The sequence below is a fragment of the Podarcis pityusensis genome (assembly GCF_964106645.2).
Source record: "Podarcis pityusensis genome assembly, chromosome: 4".
Lineage (NCBI taxonomy): Eukaryota > Metazoa > Chordata > Lepidosauria > Squamata > Lacertidae > Podarcis > Podarcis pityusensis.
The window spans coordinates 80,423,503-80,449,631 of NC_138027.1; the positions used below are offsets into that span (position 1 = coordinate 80,423,503).

The 26,129-nt window shown below is 43.3% G+C and overlaps 2 long non-coding RNA genes across 3 annotated transcripts in view; one reads left to right on the plus strand and one right to left on the minus strand.

The window, feature by feature from the left end:
- Positions 1-26,129, plus strand: part of LOC308475872 — a 336,243-nt gene that overhangs the window by 278,150 nt on the left and 31,964 nt on the right. For both annotated transcript variants that reach the window (XR_013985457.1, XR_013985458.1), the window contains one exon: positions 11,934-12,044. This is a non-coding gene — a long non-coding RNA (uncharacterized lncRNA). The remainder of the gene's footprint in view (positions 1-11,933; positions 12,045-26,129) is intronic.
- LOC308475929 overlaps positions 1-26,129 on the minus strand; it is a 359,243-nt gene that overhangs the window by 144,923 nt on the left and 188,191 nt on the right. The gene's annotated exons all lie outside the window — the stretch shown is intronic.

Consider the following 26,129-nt stretch of genomic DNA (forward strand, 5'->3'; position numbering starts at 1 on the left):
TTTTGTCACCCTTCCATGATTGCAGTGTTTATGCCACAGAGTGGCCTTGAATGCTGACAACCAACTTAGGCTCCTAAACTTTACCATGTGTTATAAAGTATGGTGGTGGGGAAAATGAAACCCATTTTCATTCATTCTGATGAACGAGCACTAGGGAAATTGTGATAATAAAATAAAAATCTGATGACTTGATATGTTGGTTGCTTGCACTGGGATTTTCTTCCCTGACATTGCAAGTGTTATGATTTGGGGTTCCAGCAGACCACCAGTATTTTGTGGGAAAAGAATCGTCTGAGTGCAACAAATCTCCCTTTCTTTTATAAGGGACAAATGTTTAGTGGGAAGGTGCATAAACAGCACACAAGCCGATCAGAATGAATGCTCATTGTTGTGAAACCACCCTGCTCACAAATCAGAATGAATGTGCAATAAAGACTGAATATTGTCTAACCTGCATATAAACATTGGGCAAGCAAATCAGGTTGACTGTTTGGTAGAAAGGTCCTCTGGAAGAGCTCTGGGTCAATAAGCTGCTAAGTCACCTTGGTGCACTTTCTGAATTAGTGTAGGCCGTGGGTTTACTCCAAGGCATCTACATAGCCATAGCAAGTAACCCTGGGATTTTGGTATTCCTGACTATTGCTCTCTGTTTGCCTTTATGACTGGACATGCCTATGTAAATAATTTCTTTTCATTTTTAATTCTTGCCAAGTTTGTGGTTTAAGCGCCGAAGCATTCTGCATTTTCCATAATATTCTATTTTATTTGGAGCATCCATCACCTTCTACCTTGCTGCTGTTTCTGTATTGGCCAGTAATTAAGTGGTTCTTGCAGGGCATGCAATTTTAGAGTGTGGAAGAAGAATGCAACCATATTGTTAACTTCATTCCAGTTTAGCTCAATCTCTGTGCTGTACACACTTTAAAGGCACCTGTTCCTCGCTTATAAAGGAGAAATATGCACCTCTGGATAGTAGCCAGCCCATCTCTTTCACTCAGAGACTGCAGTGTTTGGGACATGGTTAGACCCCACTCCATAGTGTCCCGGATTGCTGCTTGTTTGCTTTGTAAGATAACAGATGGCAATGAGACCCTGCTTCCACAACTTTGTTGTTTCATCCACCTGCTTTTTTTGGGGGGGGGGGTGTCTGTTTCTTGCTCATGCTAGAGCAGAGCTAGCCCAGTGGTACCTTCTAGATCAGTGTTTCCTAACCCTTTTCTGACCGTGGCCCCCTTCTGACCTTGTTTCTGGCCAAGGGGGGACTGGGGACAAATAAGAAAAAATCAATACAAATCTGAGGTTCTGGCTCCCGTAACAAAAGCCTGCCCCCCTAACAAAAATCCTGGATATGCCCATGTTCCCCCCCCCATCCTACCAGTAGAAAGGTAGCTATTTAAATGTTTTGTTTGTAAATAGAACATGTTTTACATATACATAATTTTTATAGCTTATACAAAATACAATTACATAAAATGATAGGAACTTAATGAAATATTGTTGAAGCAGAAAAACAGAATCATAAAGCTGGAAGGGACCCCTAGGGCCATGTTTCTAGTGCAACTCCTGAAATGTAGGAAATTCACCTAAGCCTCCATGAGAGATGGCCACTCAACCTCTGAATCCCCATTCCACAAATAGGGAGCCACTGCAGAAAAGGCCCATTCTTGTGTTGTGACCCTCCGGACCTCTCATAGAAGTGAGGTCCACACAAAGAAGGGCCTCAGAGGGTGATCTGTTGGCTTTGCTACTGACCCCAGGCTCTGCTATTGATTTATGACTGCTTTTCAGCTGCAAAGGTGCCAGCTAGATTCAGAACCCAGCCATTAAGGTGAAAACCCTTTACACTTATGTGAAATACTAATCCCACCCATCACACACACACACACACACACACCCACACACACCCCTCCCTGCCTCTCTCCCCAGCACCCTTACCTTGAGCTCCTCATCTCAGATAATTATGCTGCAGATGAATCATTTTTTAATGTTTGGTTTAATACACACAGGTTCTTTAAACAATAAAAAAAAATCAGCAAAACATCATCACGATCTGGAAATCTCTTTTTTAACATAGAAAATGGTTTCCTTAATGGCACAGGGGGAGAACACGACAGCAAGCTTGACAACATAATTAGAAGATTGTTATGGGGAAAGGGAAAAGCATTCTTTATACAGCTCTTACTACTTTCAATAAGATTATTCTCCCTGAATAGCTAATCAGCTTTTCTAGCTTCCCAAATCCATGCGCTTTAAGCTGCTCTCACAGTTCTTCTTAGTTACTAAATGGCTAACAGTGACACCTCCAAAAGGGAAATTTAAAGTGTTAACCAAATGTGAGCAAACAGCATGATGGAGACTGCAGATAAAAGAGATTTTTGGCAGATTAGCAGCAATTTAAGAAGATCACACTGTTACACCTAGGTTGACAAGAGCTGACAGGGTTTGCTGATCTCTGCTCCTATCTCCAATTTGAGTGTCATGTTTCAACAGAAATGAGAGGAATACCAAAAAAATAAAAAAATAAAATAAAACGGGGTGGGGGTGGGGGAGCGGGGATCTTTTCAGAACAGAACATTGGCTTCACAGCAAGTGTTTATGGCAGCTGAAACAAAAAGGAGCTAAAGAAGGAGATGAAAGGATTAAAACAAAACGTGTTTGTCATTATGTGCCCAGTTTATTCTCCTAATGCAACGGGTCCTTATTTTGCATTGGAAAGGCCCTTCCACTCCACCCCCTCTTTTTACTTAGCCTGGCAAAAGATAAATAAAAATGTGACACAATGGAAAGGGTGGGGAAAGACAGGTAAGATTTAGCACACACGGATCCTGCATTATGAACATTGCAGCAATTACTACATGGAGCAAGGCAGGGATGCTACTTCAACTCTACATGAGGCATTACCAAATACTGTTGTTGAATCACCCTGAGTAGCCACAAAGTACTTGGGTGCCCTCTTAAATTTTAATCCTTCAGAGATGGAGGCAGAAAATCCCACAAGTTCCTTTACGCGGGGAAAATTAATAATAGATGAATTAACTCACAATTTGCTGTTCTTTTGTGACACCCAGATCAGTTGCCCAAAGCAGCCACCTCTCTCTACCTCAGCCTTTTTTCAATCTTGGGTTCCCAGATGTTCCTGGACTGCAAGTCCCATCATCCAAAGTCAGCATGGGCAGCAGTCAGGGATGATGGGATTGGTAGTCCAACATCTGGGGATTCAAGTTTGAGAAAGCTGCTCTATCCAATGGTAACTTGAAAGTCATGTTCCTAGACAGGGATGGAAGGACTTGTCTATTTCAGTTCTCTTAGTTTCTTGTTTTTCCAGTCTTAAATTCAATTAATCACATTTTGCATCAATTCATTGTGTTTCTTTTAAAGAAAAATCCTTACGAAAATTCAGCAGCATTGTAGTGCAAATTTCTCATAATAAACACATGTTTACATACGCTTTTGTACACATTTTTGTGAGCATTCCCCCTATAAATAATGTATTTGTGCATGTTATCTTAATGCACACTTTCACCTAAAATATGCATTTTTGTAAGCATTGATTAGTTAGAGAAATGCATCACAAAATTTGGATGAATGTGAATTTTAAAAGATAGTTGTGTCTTGGTCCGCATATGGTTTTGGAAAGTGCAAATCTGATAGATTCTGCCTGAAATCTGTACCAAACTGAAGTTTTCCTCCATCCCTACTCTTGGATGAATTCAAGATTAAATTTCAAAAAACGATTTTATCCCTTATTTATTTAATACCCCAATAGTGATCACAACTCAAACAGCGACGTCACAAGGGATTTAGGAGTTCATGCATCCTTAGTACATAAACCAATTTCACTGAATCATTAAAACACAAAATCATAAGAGATTGAAGGGACCACAAGGCTCACCTAGTTCAAACTGTTGAATTGATTTATTGGTTTGGCGTGACCCCCGCTAATTGATTTACGATCCACAATTAGCTCTTTATGCCCGGCGCGCTTCCTCCGAGCTGCGCCACTCAGCTCCGTCTTCAGTAGCTCTCCAGTGACGCCTCAGCAGAGTTGAACACAGCGGTGAAACTGTCACGTAGCTTCCACTTAGCTTCCGACAAACACACAGAGAGACCAGGTTTGTCTAATATCAGTTCTTTATTCCGACTTTCCCCAGGAATCTCCTGGGCTCACCGCAGCCATGACTAAACACTGCGACTTCTTCCCTCAGAGACCAGAGAGGAACAGAGAAAACGAAACTCCTCCCAGCTTCTAAAGCTGACGTCAGAATGCTGAGGCATCATGGGAACTTCTTAACCTGTTAAGTTCCAAACCCAACACCCCCTCTTGCCGAACCATTCTGACAAGACCTTTTTGAGTTCAACACCTTCCCCTTTGCCTTATGCCACTTCCCGGCATCTTTCCCAGGCACCTGTTGAACCCCTTCAACATTCCCAGAATCACACTGTGCGACACTTTTCCACGCACTTGTGACCTGATACCCTACTGACCCATTTGGGCCAGCAGTTGTGTCTTCTCCGTCAGATTCTTCCCCCTCTGACTTGACACCCTGTTTGTGAGCTTTCTCCATTACGCTAACCGGAGATGAAGCCTCACACCTGGACACTCCTTTCACAACCTTTGGAGATGCCCAGACCTGCCCTGAACCCTGATCTTGGACCTGGTCCCCATCACCGGGTTCTGAACCCTGATCTTGGACCTGGTCCCCATCACCGGGATCAGCCTCTGGCTCCCTTTCCTCCTCAGAATCAGACAGACATTCTGAGAGAAAATTCAGGACCATCCCTGAGTCTTGAACACACACCCTGTTCACAGAACTCAGCCTGCTTACTGACCAGCAGCTTGGTTTGATCACCCTCTGGGTATGCAAACTTCCACCCATTGGTTGCAGGATCATATCCACAGAAGATCATGTCCTGAACCTTTGGACCACCTGCCCCAAAGAGCTCAAAGGGCTCTTTGGCTACCCTCCCAAACCTGGGAAAACCATGTACCTGTGCACCCTTGCATGCCCTGCACCCTAGGGACCTCCCACATTTCCGGAGTTTGTACCCTTTTGTGCACCTGTGCAGCTTTTGCACATGACTGGGAACCTTAGCACACTGCGCCTGTGCTTTTCCAGCATTCCCACCACCCTCCAGAGGTGACTCCAGAACAAAGAGATTGTTCTGCCCCCTTTTGACGTTGGCCACTTGTTTCCCCCCAACGTAGACCTCTAGCTCCTCCTGTAAAGGAGAAAAAAACATGTTAGCCACACCAGAAACCGACTTTCTCATTCCGTCTGCTAACATCACAGTTGTGTCCTGTTGAAATAGCCCTGCAGTTCCGCATTTCGCCAGCAGGCTCGCTTAGCAGGTGCTGACCAACAGCAGTATCCAACACCCAGCGTGTCACCGTGTCCTGGCTGGAGTTGTTCTTCACAGTTGCCATAGAAGCAGTGATAAGAAAACAACCCTCCCCAGCGTCTGAACCACGTCTTTCCCTTGCGTTCCCACGCTGGCCTCCTCTCCGAGACTGATTCCCATGAGAACTCAGCTGGTTGACCTTGGGACCTTCCTGCCCAGCTGTCTCCGCTCTCCATGGGCAGCAACGACGAACTCCAGTGGAAAAACACTGCCCCGGGGCTCCTCCCAGCTGGCCTGGCCCTCCTTCTTCCGGAAAAGCACTCTTTGCCAGCTCCGCCCCCTCTGGCCTGGCTCCCACTGCGGCTTTCTGGGAACCTGCTTTGTTGACATTCCACTCCAGCACGCACAGTGGACAAGCCTTTACACTTGCCTTTGGAATCCTTCGCCCCCCCGATCTGCTCACCAGCACTCCTTGAGGCTAAAACATCAGGAACAGGGGCACCAGCCATCTTTAGGCTTTTCTCAATACTTCTCCGGGGCTCTGGCCTCCTGCTGAAGCTTCACAGCACATCCCAGCAGCACATTCCCAGACAGCCCTTGCTCAACTTTTTAGAGTGAGCTGTTCAAACGCAATGTCCTCCAAGACCTGGCTGCCGGCCATTGTCTTCCGTTCTCCCAAGGGGCCCCAAGCTGTACTCACAGATCACAAGCTCCTCCGGCACCCATCCGTGGGGAAACGATTTTCCAGCTGCTCAACAGCTCCCAGCACTCAGCTCTCAGCACAGGCAAACCTCTGTGTCTTTCAGCCAGCTGCTCTCAGCTCCGCAGCTCTCCTTTGCCTCTTAACACCAGGCAAAAATCTCACCACCTCCTGCCGCAACTTCAAACGCATTCCGGCAGTCTCCAGTGACAGTTTTTACGATCGGTGATTAAGCACCCATAACCTGTGGAATTGATTTATTGGTTTGGCGTGACCCCCGCTAATTGATTTACGATCCACAATTAGCTCTTTATGCCCGGCGCGCTTCCTCCGAGCTGCGCCACTCAGCTCCGTCTTCAGTAGCTCTCCAGTGACGCCTCAGCAGAGTTGAACACAGCGGTGAAACTGTCACGTAGCTTCCACTTAGCTTCCGACAAACACACAGAGAGACCAGGTTTGTCTAATATCAGTTCTTTATTCCGACTTTCCCCAGGAATCTCCTGGGCTCACCGCAGCCATGACTAAACACTGCGACTTCTTCCCTCAGAGACCAGAGAGGAACAGAGAAAACGAAACTCCTCCCAGCTTCTAAAGCTGACGTCAGAATGCTGAGGCATCATGGGAACTTCTTAACCTGTTAAGTTCCAAACCCAACACAAACCCCTGCAATGCAGGAGTCTTTTGCCCAATGTGGGACTCGAAACTAGAGCCCTGAGATTAAAAGTCTCATGCTCTACTTACTAGTATGAGCATGGTCAATAGTCAGGGATAGTGGCAGGGGTGCCAACCTGAATAAAATATTGGGGGGGGGGTATCAGGTAAGCCCTACCCCATATACTTGATCACAAGACGTGACCCATCCACCTACCATTTTAATGGCAACAGCCATCAACTTTGGGCCCCAGCCCCCTCAAATATTCTACTGGGGAGGCCCAAGGGGGCCTTGGCCCCTAGGAGTTGGCTCTCGTGGTGATAACTGTGGCCCAACAACACCTGGAAGTATGGAACAGTTTATTTATATACAATTTTATGGCCCACGGGCCCCAAAGTGGTGAAAGCACCTCATTGGCTGCCCTTGTTCTAGAGGAATGGTCTGAACCTATGGTTTGGAACACCACGATGGAGGCTGCACCCTCCACTCTCTAAATGGTACCTCCTTGTACTAATAAAAGAGATTGTGTCATCCATTTCATTTCTGCAGGTTATGGCAGAATAGCTTCCACTAGGTAAATTGAATCCAAGTATCTGCTTATTCACAACAAATGTTGTAGCCATGTGAAATAATTTAAAACCTTGTTAACAGCACCAACAAGACCCCGACAGTATAAAAATTATCTGTACCGTGTGTAAGCATCCCATATGTCTTTCCTGTGCCTGTTGATTATATTCCTCTTTCAACAAACCTTTTAAGCTGAAATCTTTCCCAGTCTGCATCTGCACTGGATTTCTTTTTTAAAGATGTGTTTATTGCTTTATCACTTGTTGTTTGCCATCCTGGGCTCCTTTGGAAGGAAGGGTGGGATATAAATTAAAGAATAAATGAAGTAAACATGTTTTAACTGTTTCAGTTTACTTTCCACATGCTTGCGATTTCATAGGTTCTTCTATGTGTACAGTGCTAATGTCATGTAAAACAGGCACTTCTTTGGTGAGACAGCCAATACCTAGATAGAAGACAGGTTGAGAGGTCAGATCAAGAGCTTCTACGTTCCTATACAGCTCAGAAATCTCAGGTTTAGACTCCAGCCCAGTCATCAGATGCAGAGCCAAACCCTTCTGCAACCGAAAAGTCTCTGCAAAAGGGTTTGCCGCTATTTTTCCTTTTCATTCTTTTAGCATCTCAGTAAATCCAGCAGAGACATTACTGTTCCTCATGATGCGAGCATACAATGTGAAATGTAGTCATGCAGTTTAAATGGGGAATTAATCAGCATTCAGAGCTCTAGGAGATTGACAGGGAGCTGGCTCTGTCAGTCATCTGCAGCAGGACTCTAAGGCCTAATTTTCCTAAGTGAAAATGTGCTTTCAAAATTGCAATGCAATTTTCAAAAATGGGAGCTGAATATTTAAATACTCATTCTTTTCAACATGACTGTTTGCTGTCCAGCTGCTGCTTATGTCTATGTCTATTGGGATATGGGATTTAAAAAATAATAATAATGGGGGGGGGGGGGGGAATGCATTCTGCATTGCAGTTTACACCAGTGACCCCAAGGCAATGCCCAAGTCAATTGCAGTTTCAAGCTTTCCAAGTCTTAAGATGATATTGCAAGGTTTTAATAAAATAAAAAAAATAAAATGGGTATTTCTTTATGCTGCTCCTTTGCTTTCTCCCATATAAATGAATAGCTATCATTTATTACTATGGGGGAGGGGGATAAGGAATGCAATGAGGCTAACCTATTTTCCATTCCTCTTTTTGGGTGGCCCAACACTCACAGGGATCTTGCAGCGGGGTGTGCCAATGTTTCTTTCAGCAGAACACTGCACTCCTCAAGAGCTCCCTACAATACAGAGGCCCTCCCGCCACACTCCTCTGTCCATCATAATGACAGCTCTAATATAATAATGGACAATGCATGTAAAAAAGGGAGGGCACTGTATGGAGTGTAATATAATAAGGAATGTGACACAGTGGAAACAAAGACATGCACAGAACATTACATGATCAGACACTTACTTCCTATTCTTGCTGCAGTTGGAGTTCACCCCAGCTGCCTCACCAGGCTAGTTGCAGCAACTTCCTCTACAAGTTGCTGTGACAGAGATATGTCTATTATTCATGCCAACTGGCGTTTTACCAAGTGTCCAAGGTACGTCTCAAGTTTTGCCAACTTGAAAAAGCCATCAGGGACCTCTCGAAGCCTTTCGACTGTTTCATTTCTATAAATGAACCATTTCCAGGACACGCACAGAATAGACAGAAATCGCATCTACATAAGATTACAAGTTGAAGGTGCCTATTTCGTTCTGCAAAAAAGCCTCCAATTTACTATAAAAAGGGTTATCCTGATTTTTACAAGGCAGTTATAATATAGTTTCCGTAGTTCTCACTGGCATGGTCAGTCTGTGTCTGGGGTGTACAACTTCAGACAGTAGGCAGAGGACTCACATAACTGAATGCCCCTCATTAAAACAACAACAACAACAACCACCCCAGAAGTCCAAGAGAATGGTTCAAGCTCTGAAATACTTGTTTTCTGTGTGGAGAGAATTGTGCAGAATAGCAGAAGACTCGTCAGCTATGTGAGCACCAAGCACTCTGGACTGGTGAACACAGATTTACCAATTCAGAAGACTTTCTTTTACTTATAAAGTATTAATATATTTCAGGGACACTGCACGGTATCCAACTAAACAGCTTGGCTAGTGCAAGAAATTTTAACTGCACAATGGTATGTCCCAACCATTTCTTCTCCCTGTGTGCCCCCTCCCCGGTGCCCTCTGTAAGTTTACTCTGGAGGGTTGGGGGAACCCCTGGAGCAGATTTAGGGGTCACACAAGGAGAGGGCAAGGAAGTTCCATTGCACAGCTGAGACTGCTTGCAGTAGCAGAACTGTTTAGGTGGATACCACTCTCTATGGCTGCAATCCTATATCCACTTGCCTGGGAGAACTGAACTCAGTGGCACTTGCTTCTGGGTAAAGACATACAGGATTGCATGGTAAGCCCCACAATTTATTCAACTATCTCTAGAAAGGTCAGGGTGCATAAGGTCTTCTCGGTGCCTCCATTCATCTTAGCTGCAAATAGGCCCTTTATACATTGGGGAAGTCCCATTATTGCATTGCATGTAATATGCCATTTTAAAAAGTGGGCCTTTCCTTGGCTTAATAGATAGTTATTTGTTTCATGGTTTCATTGTATTCCATCCAGCTTCATCAACAGCAACTAAAGAGTCATAAGAAGTACAGAAATATGGTGACAGATTCTTAGCCAGATTATTAGCCAAGTGAAGACGGTGCTCAGAATATATGTATTAACTAGGCACATGCACTTTAATTTGTATTGTATTATTTTTTTTAAAAAAATATCCGTTTATGAATTGCATTAGTGAATCTTGTAATAAAAATATTTTAATGAACTCATGGCATCATATGACCCTGTAAAATTATGTCAGCCCAATACCTGAAGAGGTGTTATTAGACATTGTTCTTATTAGTGTAATTATAATACTGATTTAAAGGAGCTGAAAATTGGGGCATAAAGGTTGTTATAAGAGATAGGTAGAGTGAGTATGTGTATACTTTGCTAATATCCTTCTCTTGATGTGGCATAATGAGTTCCTAGGCAGAACTGTAGCACTCTGCAGGGTAAAGGTTGCATGAATTAAGCATGCAGAAATCAGTTCTAGGTTCTCCCAGTGTGTTTGTAAATGCACGAGACATAAACATCTGGGAAGGTGGATAATCTACATGAGGCCTGACATTTGCATCATGGTTACCAGCGAGTAAATTACATCTTCTGTATTTTCCTGGAATAAATAACTTGTAACGGTACAATTATCAATATGATATCTTCACTGTTTAGATGAGGTCTCATGTTGCACCAACACTCTGATAGGCTTAGGTTTATGGTTCCCAGTTCCCACAACAGGGTACAACCCCACATCTTGGCACCAGAGCAGAGCCAGAGACCCCATTTCAACCACAGTGCTGGCCTATCACCAGCCATTATACAGCATCTTAGCGGCCTTTTCAATTTACAACAGCCACAATGGTCAATATACTATGGGGTTTTCATACCATTTCCATTTCCAAATCATATGACTAGAAGGACCTATAACTTGGAGAAAACTAGAAAACAATCAACCTCAACTCTAGGCGTCATTGAGTGGAGTTAGAAGCGTCAGAACAAAAGGTACCTGTTCTTCCTCCAATAAAAGAAGATGGTCCAATCTTGCTCCCCATTGATGTAAGTTCCCAAGCTGCCTCTAAGGCTTCTCCTGACCCATTTTCAAGTCTGAGGATCTTGGGTAAATCAACATCAGTTGGTCAATGGCCTCAACTACTTTGTACCTGTTACAGAATAAAATAACAGGCATGCTTTCAATCGGGATTTTGCATTTCATTCCAGGCTAATTTCCTGGCTTTCTCCTTGCCTTTGGGCCTCCCTTGCCTTGAGGTCTCTTGGTACCTCACCTCCCATATTTTCAACCCATATCTGGGCACTCTAAGGCCATTCTAAGGCTGCAGCTGCATCCCCTCATGCTTCCTCACCATCACTGATTGACTCTCCTGGTCACACTTTGAATCAGCGTAAGAGGAAGAAGCAGTACTTCCTAGTGGCATTATATCTGGGCGGTGCTGCCCTTAGCCTTCCGTGTTGGCACAACTGAGATGTCACTTAGAGTGCAGCAGCCCAACAGACCCCTACACTATAGAATACTGGAAATGCAAAGGTTATTTCAGATGATGCACTACTCCTTGGAAGCATGGACATATAGGTCATATTTGCCAACCACAGCTACTAAGTGGCGTCCAGAAAAATTGATGCTGCATTCACACGGCAGTTTATTCCATTTTCTCAACATTTCTCCAACTGTTACTTTCTGCATTATACGTAGTTGAGCTTTCACAAGACTTAAAAGCCACTTCCACGGTAGAATATACTGCAGCTTTAGTGCTCATTTCTGTGTTTTTTGCAAATAGATTTTTTTCTGGAAGCAAAATGTTAGGGAAACATCAGGGAAATGAAATAAACTGGTGTGAAAATGCAGTATAAATTAAAAGTATTATTGACAGTTTATTGAACAGGCTTATGACAGAGTTTAAGCCCACAAAGGGGCTATTATGGAAGGCACTAAATGCAATTGCTGGATCATAAACTATGATCTTTGTTAAAAGAAGCAAATAAAATGCAATTATATAATTTTCATATGCTTCCCTTCCAGGCTGATGAGTGTCCTATTGCTAACTGGTCGTGGGAAGTGGTGGAACTGCTGTGGAAAGAAGACTTCTTTGGTACAAAAGATTATGAAATGAATCACACACTCACAGGCCAGGTAAGTAGGTCTGTTGTTTGTAGGAAAAGAAGAGTGTCACCACCACCACCCCAAAAAATAAATTCAGTTGGGCTTTTAGATCAGATGTGTTATGTAGCATGCAAAGGTTTGTCCTGCAAAGTCATTAAATTAGCCTGTAGATACAACTTACATAAACGTGTAAGCAGAGGTTGCCACACCAATAAATAAGCAGTGGCGTAGCTAGGTGCTCTGGCACCCGGAGCGGCACACATGCCGTGCCCCTGGGGGCAGGACGATCTGCCCATAGGCAGGGCCAATCCACCCAAGGGGCAGGGCGATCCACCCATGGGGCCGATTGGCGCAGCTGCACAATCCTCTCCGGCAGTTGATCTCGGCACGGGGGGCACCAAATGTCACCCCCCTTCAGGCTGAAGAGGGGTGACATTCCCCCACCCCGTGACTCCCAAGCCTACAGCGAGCTGGGGGAAGGGGGAGAGCTGCAGCAGCTGCTTTGCCGCTCACCGGGCTTGGGGGAGTCGCAGGTGGGGGGGCCGTGCCGAATGTCACCCCCTTCATGATGACACCTGGTGTGGACCGCACCCCCATTGCCAAGCCCCTGTAAATAAGGTTTAAGGGTTAGTTGTAAAAAGTGCTAAGAACAAAATGGATCAGGCCAAAGACCCACCTAGTTCAAGTTCTCACAGTAGCCAATCAGATGATTGTGAGACCAGGGGTGCCAACTTAAATAAAATATGGAGAGGCCTAGGTAAGCCCTGCCCCACATAAGCAATTATATAACACGGTGCACGCACACCATTTGAAGGGGGCAGCCCCCTCAAATATTTTAGGGGGGGCAAAGACCCCTCAACCCCTAGGAGTTGGCTCCCATGTGTAGGACGCTGAGAATAATAATAATAATAATAATAATAATAATAATAATAATAATTTTTTATTTATACCCCGCCCATCTGGCTGGGTTTCCCCAGCCACTCTGGGCGGCTTCCAACAAAACACTAAAATACAATAACCTATTAAACATTAAAAGCTTCCCTAAACAGGGCTGCCTTCAGATGTCTTCTAAAAGCTTGGTAGTTATTTTTCTCTTTGACATCTGGTGGGAGGGCGTTCCACAGGGTGGGTGCCACTACGGAGAAGGCCCTCTGCCTGGTTCCCTGTAACTTAGCTTCTCACAGCGAGGGAACCACCAGAAGGCCCTCAGTGCTGGACCTCAGCGTCCGGGCAGAACGATGGGGGTGGAGACGCTCCTTCAGGTATACTGGGCCGAGGCTGTTTAGGGCTTTAAAGGTCAGCACCAACACTTTGAATTGTGCTCGGAAACGTACTGGGAGCCAATGTAGGTCTTTCAAGACCGGTGTTATGTGGTCTCGGCGGCCGCTCCCAGTCACCAGTCCAGCTGCCGCATTCTGGATTAGTTGTAGTTTCCAGGTCACCTTCAAAGGTAGCAGGATTTGAGTGCAACAGTACTTTCCCTAACTCTGATTCCCAGCATCTGGTCGAGGGGAGACAGTAGCTCCTGCCACAACATTTAGCTGTTGTCTCTATCCCGCAACGTTCAGCTCAGTATCACAACTTTCTGTGACCTACGAGGTAATGAAATTTGTTGCTTGTGTATACCTTGGAAGTAGCAATCAATCGAAAGAAGGGCAAAATGACAGAATCGTTCTGATAGCCTGGGCCCAAAGGAGCCCAAGTGGCTTATGCAATTAAATACAGAGAAATGCAAGATAATGAGATAAGGGACACATAATAAGGAAAGGATTTCTTTCCTAAACACTCACATGGTTCCAAAACACCAAGCAAAAAAAGAAAAAAAGAAAAGACCTGACAGTAGAGATCAAAAGGAAACTGCACATGGCTACAGAAATAAAGTAAATAGCAGCACTGACTCACAGAGAGAAAGGCTATGATAGCAGCCGCAGTTATTCTTGCCAAATATGAGTGATTTATGAATGGGACCACTTTTTAGTACTGAGGAGCTCAGCACACCTTATTATGAAGAAGGGCAATAGGGGGAAAATGGGGGTGGGGGAGAGAGACTGGGAACTTAATTATTCATAAATGTCAGAGAACAGAAGGGAATGGTCTGTAGTCTTTTGAAAATAGAAGAATGAGAGCCATCCCCTCAAGGAGGAATTCAAAATTCTGAAGCCAACAGAGAGGACAGATGTTTCAAAGGCAAGCTTGCAGTGCTGCTAGACACTGAGAGCCAACCTACATGGGTGATGCAGGGAAGTTCGCAATTGGCTTTCCTGAGGTTCTTCACTTCGAAACAGATTGGTAGTCGGGTTGCCTATTGAGGGTTTTTGGTGAGCCAACATGACAGTGATGTGGGATTATGGCAGTGGACAGAAGCTCAAGTGTAACTTTTCAATAAATGTGTTTTAAACAAACAAAGAACTGTAGGGTGAAGCTCCTCAACCTTCAACACAAACTACTCTGATCAAATGTGGAGTCCCCTAAACTTATTTTTTTATAAAATAAATAAATAAATTGGGGGAATTCAACCATAGATTATCTGCATGGTATGTGCTCTGGCCCAGACAACTTAAATCCCACTAATTTTGCTGGACTGTAAAGCAGTGCTGTTTTTCTAGAAAAAGAGGCGCTGAAGCTCAACACAAACTTCTCCTTTTTTCTCATAGAATCACAATGGTGCCTACCTGAGAGGTGCCGGAGCTGAATGCCCCCCCCCCCCTGTTAAGTAGGGATGGACAAATCAGCCATTCTGGGTTCTCTCAGTTTCTCTCCCCACCCCCAATCTAAAATTCAGTTTGCTACATATCTGTCATGTTTTGTGATTTGTTTTTGTCTTGCAAAAATTCAACAGCGTTTTTCTGTGAATTATTTCTAATAGACACTTTAAAAAAATCAAGAGGCAAACTCATACAACTACTCTGACTTATATAGTGCTTATAATATAGATTTCCTGTGAGAGGCAACCACAACTGACCTGCATCAGCATAATTTTTATTCTCCCATAACAACGTAAACTCATGGCACATGCCTGGAAGTTGCACATATCTCCTGCTACAATCAGTAAAATTACTCCATCTTGACCAAAAATTATCCTGACTTTGCTTTTGTTCTCTAAACCTGATAAAGTGAGTTAGTTTAACGATTAATCCTCAGCCCCATATTTTACCATGCCATTGTTTGATACCTGGTATAGTTGATGATCTCTACTCCCCTGCGTATAAATTCCTAGCTGCTGCTAAGACAAACACATTCTTGCATGTCTTTCTGCCTACTATGCAAATACAGATTTCTGTTCAATATAATGCATGCTTGTATTTCAAAAGTGGATATATGCATTTTTAATCCATCTTCCTAATATGTACATTTGTACATATTTTTGGTTGGAGGACTACATCACAATATTCAGAGAAGTGCAGATTCTGGAAGCATATAGCTGCCTTTCAGCTCACAATCTTTTAAGAAAAACTGCTCCTTTTCCATTATGGGGTATCCAAGAGCCCGTATAGAGTCCTTACGTAGGTTCCCTATCGGAAGGAGAAAATAACAGAGGCCAGCCAGAGAATATTGAGAAGCAAGGCAGCTAGTAAGCCTGATATTTATTAACTGTTGCAACAGGGTGCTCACTGCCACACACAAGAGGCAGGAGGGACCCTGAACAATGATGTGCAAGCCCTTATACAGACTTTTGAAGTTGCCTACCCTATAGCCAGAGACCACCCCTAAAACATCATACATACATCACAGAAAGAGGCAGTCTACAGCAGAAATCCTGTCTACCAGGATAATGGTCACTGACTGCATTACCTGGACCATTATTTTGTGATGGTAAATACTTTAATTCCTGTATCCAGGTCGCAGGCACACCCTATTCATACACAAAGATACCCTTAAGACAGGTAAGCAAAAGACAATGGAGAGGCTTTCCCATTTCCTTCCTCCTTGCAGAGAAATATTTGAGGTCACTGGGAGAGTCAAAATGACTTCAGGATTGTTCTCCTGTACTATTTTAGACACGTGGTTTATATACTTATGTAAGTGTTTGCCTTGTGAATTTATGAAACACTTATTTTATATTTGGGACCTTAGAATTCTTATACATTGGTACCTTGGGTTACAGACGCTTCAGGTTACAGATGCTTCAGGTTACAGACTCCGCTAACCCAGAAGTAGTACCTCAGGTTAAGAACTTTGCTTCAGGATGAGAACAGAAATCGTGCAACGGTGGCGCGGCAGCAGCGGGAGGCCCCATTAGCTAAAGTGGTGCTTCAGGTTAAGAACAGACCTCCAGAATGAATTAAGTACTTAACCCGAGCTACCACTGTAACAACATATTGTTTCAGAGTGTGAGAATTAGGGAGGTTTGTATTAAACTGCAAACTGAGCCAAACATATCCCCAGTTGTAAGCATAGTGCGCTCAAGATTGCATCCAAAGGCCTCATTCCAGCAGGCTGCTGTGTGTCCATGTTGTCTGGTTGGAAAGCCCCAAATACTAGCTTGGGCTGTGCAGCCTCAGTCAGACTCTTGGAAACAGTGCCAATCAGTTCAGAAACGAGAGGGAGGAGGCGTGGAATGCATCCTCCCCACTCCCCAGCCTCCAGCAGATGATTGGCAAACACTATTGCAGATGATCTTATCAGGGTTGCACAGCTTCTGGGCTTTTTGATTCTGCAGAAACATGAGTTCAGCACAAGCCCCACAAATTGGGGCAATACTATTCCTTTAGCTCCCTTTGAATACAGGAGAAGGAAGTGCTATTGCAGTATCTAGCCGAAGTGTGGGAGGGATTATTAGAGTGACAAGAATTGAAAATGATTTTTAAATACTGTTTGCACATTAATAAATCACATCCATTTTTCATTTATCACCACGTCAGCTTTGTGAGGTGCAGCTGCAGTGCTTTCAAGTGAGGGATAAGTTAATTTGTAAAAAAAACAAAATTTTAAAAACTGAAGACAAGCGCACAAGCTGATTTATTATCATTTAAGGGGAGATGAAAGTCCACTTCGCTTTAAGTAGGGCTGTGTATACAACATATAGTTACACCACATTTAAGGCATGCGGGTGGCGCTGTGGGTTAAACCACAGAGCCTAGGACTTGCCGATCAGAGGTTCGGCGGTTCGAATCCCCGAGACGGGGTGAGCTCCCATTGCTCGGTCCCTGCTCCTGCCAACCTAGCAGTTCGCAAGCACACCAGTGCAAGTAGATAAATAGGTATCGCTCCGGTGGGAAGGTAAAAGGCATTTCTGTGTGCTGGTCTGGTTCACTAGAAGCGGCTTAGTCATGCTGGCCACATAACCCGGAAGGTGTCTGCGGACAAACGCCGGCTCCCTCGGCCAGTAAAGCGAGATGAGCGCCGCAACCCCAGAGTCGGTCACGACTGGACCTAATGGTCAGGGATCCCTTTACCTTTTTAAGGCACCTGACTTCCCCCAAAGAGTCCTGGGAACCATAGTTTGTTGAGGGTGCCCAGCACTGTAGCCTTGTGAGGAATAAACTACAGTTCCCGGTTGAATGTGCGCACTGCCTTCAATGAAGCATGGCATTCATGATGATGCGAGACAACAGAGTGGCAGTTCTGCCTGCAGTGTTACATCTGTGATGACTCATTCATTCATACATGCAGCAAGTCATCACTTTTATTATGTGGTCATGTACATGTGTGAACCAGCTCTGGATTGCTGGGCACTGTATCCAGGCCCGGGGCCAAAGGGGTTTCCTCTGTAGTATATGGATGCCTTGCCATTGAAAAGCAGGATGGCCCCCATAAGCTTGTTATTTGACATGCCATCTCAAAAAAGCCAAGAGTGCCATGTCCTACATGCACGTGTGAGCACATCCTAGCTCTTGCTTCTTGGTCCTTCAGCTTCAAAAGCTTGTAATCTTATGTTATCATGCCATCTTGATCCTCAAAAGCTTATCATTGATCACACGATCATCTCTGTCTGTTTCTCATATGCCCACCCCCTTTGTTGCTGTAGTTGTTTGCAAGTTTGGGCATTTTGGAGCATCTGTTCATTTTTCACAGCCAAGGAAGAACCATATGTTTCATATCTGGTTCTTAAGCATGTTTTGATACAACAGGTGGCAAATCTTTAAAAACTATTATTAACTGTTATTACTTTGCCATCTTCATTTAGCACTTGGGTGCCGGGCCTGTTCCGCTCCCCAGACAGAAAATTAAAGCACACATTGGGGGGGGGGGAATAAATTAGTGCTTTTTGTCCCAACTTTGCAACCAGCCAGACAGCTTGTAACGAGCTCTTTAAGGAGAATAGGCACTTATTTCCATTTCCCTATAACTTACATCCTTCTTTCTCACAAAACCTGCCCAGTTTAGAAGGTACCATATATATATGGCACTAATCCAAGTTAGACAGGATTAAATAAAATGCACTAAAAGCATTGAAAGTCTCATTGAAAGGTATCTTATTCTGTTGGTTTCAAAGGGATATAAAAGTACAATCAGAAGCATGAGTTCCATAGGGTTTCTTTCCTATTTATATTTATTCCCTGGTGGGTAGGCATAGGATTTCAGTTGTATGGCGCAGTTCTGTGCATAAGTATGCCCCACTGAGCTCAACAGGACTTACTTTCAGGATTGTCATGAATAACTTTTAACAGGATTAGGTATGTTCATGGAGAGGTGAAGAATGTTGAGACATGTATTTCTACTATAGGGAAAAACAAAGTGCATATGTGGATAGGGTAGCACAGGGGTCAGCAAACTTTTCCAGCAGGGGGCGAGGCCACGGCCCCTCAGACCTTGTGGGGGGCTGGACTATATTTTTTGGGGGGGGAAATATGAATGAATTTCTATGCCCCACAAATAACCCAGAGATGCATTTTAAATAAAAGGACACATTCTACTCATGTAAAAACACGCTGATTCCCAGATTTAGAAGGTGATTGGGCCGGATCTGGTCCCCAGGCCTTAGTTTGCCTACCCATGGGGTAGCACCACCACACTAAAGGTTTGCCTGCATAATGGTGTCAATGAGGAGAAGTGAAGCCAAAGTGGGGGGGGGGGGGAGAAAGCATGAAACATCAATATAAATAGAGGGGTGGTGTATGTGAAAGAAGACACTTTTCAACACTGCATAATATGTTCTCAAAAATAAATAAATCTGAATAGTTTCCAAGTTATTTGGAATAGAAATAGACTTGAAATAGAACTTGACTTGAAATAGAAATGCTGGTACCAAAGTTTAAATGGTTTATTCTTGTGGAAGGTCTGCAAATTTGTCTACAAGCTGAGCCCAACGTGCTTTTAATGCACAAATCCAGTAAGTGGGATGGTGGTGGTGATTTTTAAAGCACAATGTGTGACAAAAGGCTTTCACGCTGGCAGTTGACCTTGATAAATTGCTACCAGCAACTAGTTAGATAAGGATTCCTTGTTAAAATAAACAAGATTGCACTGGACTGATTGTAACTCTAAGCATTTTGTGGTATTCTTGTTTATCAAATGGGCAGAGCAAACCTAAGTGGGTGAGGAAACAACAATTTCCTGTTGTTGTTGTTGTTGTTGTTGTTGTTGTTACTTCCCAACCTCAGAATAAAAGGAGGCAGAATTGAGCTTGTTGGGTCCTGATATATTTGTGGACGGCTGTTTCTAAATGATAGTTGCAGTGATCGTGGAGGTGGAGTTAGAAGGATGAGGCAAGGATACAGGAAGAGGATGTATGAGCAACAGATCAGATGCCCATAGGGCAGAACAGACTCCAGGGAATAAACAAAGACAATAACTGTGCATTACTCACCACCACTGTGTTTGTGTGTGCAGTCAATGATGGGAGGAATTCCTGATGAAGTGTGGCACTCCCCCATATTACTTTATCAAGGAGTGGCTGGTGGCTGGCTATCAAAAGAGAAAAAGGGTCTATTCACATATCCATTTATGTGGATAGATCTACCTCCCTCATATAAATGAGTGGGGAAGCCCCAGTGTGTGTGTGTTGCTAGTTTGGACTTGCTCACTTTGCTTAGTGTAGGCTGTTCTTTCCAAGAAATGTTCTTCTGGAACACCAGCCTTATTTACTTCGCGAAATAAACATATTTGAATACGTTTCCTTTGTGCGAATATTTCCCACTTCTGATGCGCGTACACCTTTTGGTACCATCAGCAGTTAGGTTTCAGCATAAAACTGTTATCCTTAATTTGAATTCTACTGTCTGTCATTTGCTCATTTAAAGGGAGTGTTGATTGACATGTGGATATGGAAAAAACATATTTGGAGATGGAACAACTATAGCAGAATACCCATGACAGAAGAAACATTATTCTTAAGAAGACAGCACTTACAGAACAATGTCAAAGAAGTGAGAGGCATAAAACTAAACAGTATTCTAAAACTGTATCAGTGTTGGAGGGGGAAAAAAAGAGATCAAACTTTGTCTGAAGCATGAAACTTTAAAAGGAAATCAAGCTCAGCATTCAAAAATACTGTTTTAAAGAGGAATGCCAAATGATCTGGAAGGAAAGAAAAAGGTTCCATGAAATAGTTGCATTTGGAAAAGCTTAACAGTGTATCACTCTGATCTGAAACATGTTTATCTGGAATGCAGTCCTGTTTATTTCTATCAAGGGATAAGCTGAATCTATGAGTTTTCAGTAACATCCCGCTCCCCCAGCAGTGCCTCCTCTCTTTAGTCATTTTATAACACATTTCTTTTCTTATTTGTTTAATCACTTTCAACTGTCCTGTGTTCCCACTAACAGCAAAATGCGATTGGCTCTGCTGTGATGTCATCCTACCCACTATGTGATCCCTTTGAGTATGAAAATTACAGTTAATGGCATGAGCTGTGACCTGGAAGTTCCAGGTTAAAATTTCAACTCATTGAGCTTGGTGAACTCATTGGGGGCCTTGGGCAATCTACCTTCTCTTTGTAATAATATGAAGACAGTAATAGCTGTCCATTTTATAGAGCTATGGTAAGGGTTACTGAGCTAATTATGAGTTTGGGGCACTTACAAAAAAGTTACAGGCAGGTAGCCGTGTTGGTCTGCTGTAGTTGAAACAAAATAAAAAAATTCCTTCCAGTAGCACCTTAGAGACCAACTAAGTTTGTTATTGGTATGAGCTTTCATGTGCATGCACACTTCTTCAGATGCACACGAAAGCTCATACCAATACAGTGGTACCTTGGGTTAAGTACTTAATTCGTTCCGGAGGTCCGTTCTTAACCTGAAACTGTTCTTAACCTGAAGCACCACTTTAATTAATGGGGCCTCCTGCTGCTGCCGCGCCGCCGGAGCTCAATTTCTGTTCTCATCCTGAAGCAAAGTTCTTAACCTGAAGCACTATTTCTGGGTTAGCGGAATCTGTAACCTGAAGCGTATATAACCTGAAGCGTATGCAACCTGAGGTACCACTGTAACAAACTTAGTTGGTCTCTAAGGTACTGGAAGGAATTTGTTTTATTTTGTTACAAAAAAGTGTTATACAAATATGCTTCCTATTGTCTTGTTGTCCCATCATTTCCTATCATGGTTTGGCACTGGATAATGAATAGGTGATATACATTCCAGCTAGAATAACATTTCTAAGCAAGCAATTCAGATATTCAATTTTAGTACACCTACACTGTAATCCTATACGAGTACATTCTAATTTTATGAAACTCACTCTGTTGTAGGCTGTAATGTAATAAACACTTACCCAAGAGTAAATTTTCATTAAACTGAATGGGCTTTACTTCTGAGTAGTCATGCATAGGCTTTTTTTCTGTGATAGTGCTCCACAGAAATTTCATTTGCTGTAAAGTCATTTGCTATAATAGCTTAAGAAAAATCAAACCGAGTATAAGACATTTTCTTTCCACTCCTTTGCACTGCAAATAGTAATATAAGCTTAATCAATAATTACCAACTGAGGAGTTAGCACATTATAGACAGGTTACTCAAGTGCTCTCAACCATCAAGTCATTTAACAGTTAACTTATGGATTAAGCAGCTCTTTTAGAAGCTGAATATAAAAATGGCCATTTAAGTTGATCTTTTCATCAATATAATCATCTCTAGAGTTGTCTCTATACAGTAGGACTGCTGCTATGCAAAGTCCAAAACAAGATGAAACTGAAAAATTGCATCCATCTGTTAGTACAGCTGTACACATGACCATTAATACTATTTTTTTCAATATGGTTGGCTAGTTATTCCCCTGTAAGAAGGACTGTACAACAAGTCAAGTCCTTGCATGTAATATCTTTAAAGGGAATAATTTTCCACTTCTTGCACTGCAAGTCAGTTGCCTCACCATTTAAAAAGATGTCACGTCTATTACAAATACCTGGACAGTAGGTGTGCTCTTATGTCTCCCATTGTGGAGTAATAACAGCCTCTGGAAGTATTCTTGGTTCAGAGCCTGTATCTCCTAATTTACAAAAACTGAAGCCAATTTGGAGCCTGGAGTTGTTGTGCAGTATTGTGTTTCTAAGAGCACCAGGGATAGCAGCAAATACGGTAGGGAACATGTTAGCAGGGAGTTAAACGTGAGTTAAATTCTCCGTGTCATATTTTATTTTATTTTTTAAATGAGCAATGTGACTCAATCCTAAAATTCGATGGGCTCACACAATGAGGGATCATCACAGGACAGAACAACGCCCCATTGCCCCTTCTACCAAAATAGCATCCTCAGGGGCATTCAGCCATCATGCCACACTCTTACAAGGAATGGGAAGCCTAGTTCCCTCCTCTACTTGAGTTTAGCCTCCTTTTCCACTTGGTTAAAGAATACAAGACATTCATGTTCCTGACTCTTCAAAGGGAGTGGGTTGGAGAAGCAGATCTAGAACATAGGTGCAAACAGGTCTTCCATTTCCCAGAAATTCCTGATATACCATAGTGTGAGAAAGCAAGGCTTTACTATGCTATATGAGGGAATCCCTCTCTATGAGAGCATTTATTGATTTATGCCAAGTGTTCTTGCACCCCAAAGTGTCTTTTGGGTACATGTGGCACTTTCTATAGCAGGAGAGCAGCTGATCCAAATGTACAGGGGGCTTTTGTTGTTGTTTTTGTTTTTTGCATTGATATTTTCTTCCCCAGGCAACCATCACTGTGGAAACCTCCATATATTTTCTGTTGCATCAACTCTTGCTACAGCAAACTGCTCCGTGGAATTTCTGCTTCAAATATTTTGTAGCCAAAGTTGCTAAAAGTGTCTGTGGAGTGTGTGATTTCTGACTGCAAGTTGGAAAATAGCCTTGTTAATGCTATAGTCTGCTATAACACTAAAATTGCTTTAAATCATGGGGCTAGGCTGCTGGCCAAGGATTCTTTTGTTAGGTAGATTGCTGGTGAATAGCTCAAAATGGTCAGCTGATAGGAGCTAATGGCCAGGAGATGGTCTCCTGAATACATGGAGATCACTCTGCCTTCAGTATTTTGAAGGGGAAAGGCCTTAGAGCATGGGTAGGCAAATGTTTGGTTTGGCCTAATAGGGTGAAGTCACTTAGTAGAAGAACTAGTAGGAGAAAATTGAAAACATGTTCCACTGGCAAGCTGAATAATATTTCTAGGCATTTGTCACCTTGCACATAGGCTACATCTTTCAAGCTACGAATTCCAAGTTTGCTATTTGCGGGAGTTGTCCTGTTGCTTTTGGACCAAAGCTGTTTGCTAAGAAGCAACTCTGAAGTGTCCTGCGCCCTGGTGGATTAGAGGACGCTTGGTGTGTTTAGCATGTTTGCAATTGAAATATAGACTTCTCACCGATGGATTTTGTTCAACTAAAAAAAGGAGGGGGGGAATAGGCCAAAACCCAAACCAATAAAATTAATTCGCACAATGAAATAATTTGCAGACATTCTGCCAAACTGTGATGTGTTTCCAAGGAAGCCAAGTTCAAGATCAGTGCCAAGTGGCATAGGGAGAAATCGGATCCCATTCTAATGAGCTGGCATGAGTTGGGAAGATCAATAACTGAAGGCAGTTATTGTGCGATGGCAAACTGTGAGCCAGTTGAAAAGTTGTTGGCAATCAAAGAATATCAGGGTCTCCTTGATCAACTGAGAGTCCATGCAGGAATGGAAAAGTAAAATATGGAACCAAAACAAAATATTAACCCTAGAAAATTAGGGTCTCTTTATAGATCATGGTGAGAAGCGGGGACAGGGACTCCCATTCTATGCACTATGTACTTGGAAGCTACTCTCACAGAGCCTTATAGCCATCCAGAATGAGTGAGCACAGAATTGCATTCTTAACCCACTAGATGCTGGATTTGATGGAAATCACACCTTTGGGGCTGTTACCTACACATTCCTGAGTGTCATTCAATTCCTCATCCTTTAATCAAATCAATACTGATGGCTTTCAGCTGAGTGTGTCAATTGATGTTTGTGGTAATCTAAGGAGAAATGAGAGGCGTATCCATGTTGTTTGATCTGTTATGGCCCATTCACAAATCCAGACTGCAACAATCACCAAGTTCTTGAACATATGTATGTGAACTGGCTCACTGCTGAAGGTTTAAAAGGTTTTATCGCTGCTGCCATATACAATGTACTTGCAATCGTCTACACAGCTTACATAAAGTTTTAGGTCTTGTAGAAGCAGGCCATATTAATTCATGTGTTGTTTTGATTCTTCTTAACAATACAGAGACTGTTTAGTTCCTCTACCCCAATATTAGTGGAAGTCTGGAAATGCCTTTCCAGGTCACTTTCTTTTGGAGATCTGACATTGCTGGATACTTAGGCTGACTTTGTAAAAATGTGTTTATTTAACAAACGTGCAGAGTAAGAAGAAATGATAAGGATGCACTAACTGTCCCCAGCAATTTTACAACTGAAGCAGCGCAACTCATTCCATCCAGCAAGTCCAGAGGATACTACTTCCCTCTGGACCAAATACACAGTGAATCTCTTTCATCATATACCTGGTGATACTTTAACTCACAACATTTTCCTTTCACATTTCATCTTTCGTGGACTGGTGTCACACAGCTTTATCTCTGTTCATTTGCGGTGTGTGTACGTCCCACATTTCCTCCAAAGAGCTCAGGGTAGTGTGTATGAGACTCCAGGTGGTCTTCATTCTTGGTGCTGGTCAGCCCCAGAGCTGGTTAGCTTTAGAGAAGGGGTCAGCAAGGTTTACCTTGCCTGGGCCAGTTCACTCCAGCAGAGATCCCTCTGTGGGCGGGACTGCACGCATGCATGAGCGCATGTGGCCGCGATTTCCTGCATCTGTGCAGACACGATTTTTGGCATCTGCGTCTGCGCAGACACGATTTCCAGCGTCTGAGCATGCACAGATGTGATTTCCGGCACCGTGGAAGTGAGTCCCCGCGCCACACTGCGCCGGTTTAGCGCAGCGCACGGGGGCTCGCCAAGCAGGTGGCTCGGTTCGGGGCTGGCTCGGGGGCCGGTTAAACGACCCCTGTGGGCCGCTTGTGGTCCATGGGCCTTAGGTTGCCTACCCCTGCTTTAAGAGACTGAACTATATCTGAAGCCTTCTGACTTGAGAGTGAAGCCTTCTTTTCCAGTGAACAGTTAGTAAGCTGTATCAGGATGTCTGCCCCACAGGCTCCAACAACAATCAGATTAATTAGCAAGTGCTTAGTTCATGTATACAACTATGCAAACTGTTATTGTTATGAAAGCACTACAATATACATAAGGCCATGTGAAATGACCCTTGGGAGGCAGACTTTCGGATAAACAAAGGCACTGGTGCAGAAGCCAATCTCTTCCCAAATCAGATGACAATGCAATGCCTATGGTGCAGAGATTTGCTTTCAAATGAAAGAAGAAAGATCGCCCCCACTGTAGAAACTGATTTATTCTTTTGCAGCTAGCTTCCCGGTCATAAAATGCAAGCCATTTTTGGGCCAGCGAGCATGTGATTTTGGTGTCTCTCAGTATGGATGTTGGTATTTCTGTATTCATTTCCAGTCCCGTTGCCCTCTATTCTGAAGAATAAGATTTATTCTCCTTTATACCACTGAGTCTTTGGCTCCATGTCTGCAGGTACATTTCTGTAGATAAATCCACTACCAAGCCTAAATAAGGTTCATCTATGCAGGAGAGTTCCTTATGCTTCTGGTACTCAAATACAGCGGTCCTTAAACTTTGGTCACCTCCAATTAGATAATCTGCTCTTGTTTTAATTATGAGA